Genomic DNA, 2,801 nt, shown 5'->3' with positions numbered 1-2,801 from the left:
CCCAGGTATTTGAAAATAGTATTTGAAATAAGTATTTAAATATACTTTTAAAATACAATTTGGTCGACTATTTGTTTTTTTTACAAATACTCAAATAAAAGTACCTGTTTTGGGCTGTATTTGAAAATACTGAAATACACAGAAAAAAAGTTTTAAATAACAAATGCTCAAGTACACATGTATTTGAATCCAGAGAGTGTGTGTCTATCTGTGTGTGTTGAGTTCATCATGGTTGACTGGCTGGTCAAACATTTTAGAGACAGGATAATGTTTGTTTTTAAGTTAAGGCATCTTTGATTTCTGTATATGCTCTTTTAGCATTTTACAGTACTGTCATTCCAGAAAGAGAATGGTTAAATGCTAACGTCTGCTATTTCTAATTCAATTTCATGTATTTTGCTCTTCTGGTTACTGTTTTCTCTGATTAATTCCTGTGGTACAGTATTTCAGATGTAATGGACTGCCTTCTACCTCGTACCTGGTGTCCACTCACCTACCTGATCATAATGGTGTTGTTGTTTTTTTACTTGTAAGCAAGTGCATTAAATAAGACAAAAGCTTTTTAGTTCTGTTGTAAAGTTGTCTGATTTGAAACTAATCTAGTTTTGGCCAGTACTTTTGATGTGAAGTGAGTGTATGACCCACTCAGTCCTGTTATAATAGTAACTGCTTGTCATCCTGTGATCTGATAGTGTCACTGGTGCGCTGGATACAAGCAACACAAAGAACTTAACAGATGGTGTGAGAAAAAGACAGACAGAAATACTATTTTTCTCTCTCCTATTGTATCTCCTCCTCTTCTCTCCTCTCCGCTTCTCTCTCCTCTTCTCTTATTCCTACCTCGCTCCTAGAGGTGAGATGAAGTGACCCCAGACCGTCCACCCTGGCCGGCCCTGCCAGAGGCTGTGTTAAGTGAAGTCTTTCACACGTCCAGTGCTGAAACCTGTGACCCAACGCTAACCCAGACCACCCCGCCTGGGGACATGCCTCCTGAGCTCTGTACCATGGTGGGGAAAGGTGTGAGCCACAGTAAAGGCCACATTAACACAGTAAAGGGCCTTAGAGCATCACAAATGTCAGCTGTGTTGACATGAGTTTTCAGCCTTTAAAGACTGACATCCCAGAAGTGATAAAGTATCCAACTGGAAGGAAGAGGCTTTTTAAAGGTAGCAGTTAAACAGGACTGACTGATGGAGGACAAGGAAGGTTGAGGAGGAGATAATGATGTCTAGGAGAGGAGGATAATGATGTCTAGGAGAGGAGGAGGATAATGATGTCTAGGAGAGGAGGAGTTAATCATGTCTAGGTGAGGAGGAGGATAATGTCTAGGTGAGGAGGAAGATAATGACGTCTAGGTGATGAGGATAATGGTGTCTAGGTGAGGAGGATAATGTCTAGGCCAGCGAGCAGTATATGGAAAATATGAGGTCTTAATGCATAAAGTAGTTAGTCCTGTAGTAGTTCATTTCTGATGAAGCTCTAAGCCATTCTCTGTCACTCGCTCTCTTTCTCTCCATCTCTCTCATACGTACGTGTGTGTGAGTGGCCAATGGCCATCAGTGCGTAAAGAAGGTCACTTGTGTTTAGTAACACTTCAGAGTGACGCCTGTGAGTGAAATGTTCCTCTCGGGACATACACACAGGCACAAAGGCTGGTATCCTAAATGTTAATGTTACCACATGGACACCTCTGTACCCCCCTCTCACCCTAACCCCAGGCCCTTTCTGTCCCCTCAAACTCTGCACCTGCGACTTTATTGGTCAAATGCCAGCGGATAAAATAATGGGCACTTTTCTGCAGAGAAACTCTGCCGTCTGTGTGTAAGAAACACTGCCGTCTGTGTGTTTGAGACACTGCCGTCTGTGTGTTTGAGACACTGCCGTCTGTGTGTTAGAAACACTGCCGTCTGTGTGTTAGAGACACTGCCGTCTGTGTGTTTGAGACACTGCCGTCTGTGTGTTAGAGACACTGCCGTCTGTGTGTTTGAGACACTGCCGTCTTTGTGTTAGAGACACTGCCGTCTGTGTGTTTGAGACACTGCCGTCTGTGTGTTAGAAACACTGCCGTATGTGTGTTAGAAACACTGCCGTCTGTGTGTTAGAGACACTGCCGTCTGTGTGTTAGAGACACTGCCGTCTGTGTGTTAGAAACACTGCCGTCTGTGTGTTTGAGACACTGCCGTCTGTGTGTGTGAGACACTGCCGTCTGTGTGTTTGAGACACTGCCGTCTGGGTATTAGAAACACTGCCGTCTGTGTGTGTGAGACACTGCCGTCTGTGTGTTTGAGACACTGCCGTCTGTGTGTGTGAGACACTGCCGTCTGGGTGTTAGAAACACTGCCGTCTGTGTGTTAGAGACACTGCCGTCTGTGTGTTAGAGACACTGCCGTCTGTGTGTTAGAGACACTGCCGTCTGTGTGTTTGAGACACTGCCGTCTGTGTGTTTGAGACACTGCCGTCTGGGTGTTAGAAACACTGCCGTCTGGGTGTTAGAAACACTGCCGTCTGTGTGTGTGAGACACTGCCGTCTGTGTGTGTGAGACACTGCCGTCTGTGTGTGTGAGCGTGTTAAGAAGAGTTTAGGAGTGTGTGACCTGATGGTTTGGAACTCTTCAGAGTGAGTTTGAGCACCGTGTTTTTGTGTGCTATTGTGATGTTAGTCCCTGTTCTGCTGTGTCTGTAAGAGCAGAGGGCCAACACTAGAGGGCGATGGAGGGCCAGACACATCTCTATCAGGACAGTGACCCTAGAAGAGACTAGCCCTGTCTGAGGAACACACTGCACACACAGACTAATGATAC

Source organism: Salvelinus namaycush, chromosome 1 (genome assembly GCF_016432855.1).
Source record: "Salvelinus namaycush isolate Seneca chromosome 1, SaNama_1.0, whole genome shotgun sequence".
Taxonomy (NCBI): Eukaryota; Metazoa; Chordata; class Actinopteri; order Salmoniformes; family Salmonidae; genus Salvelinus; species Salvelinus namaycush.
Note: the sequence above shows the minus strand (reverse complement) of the source record.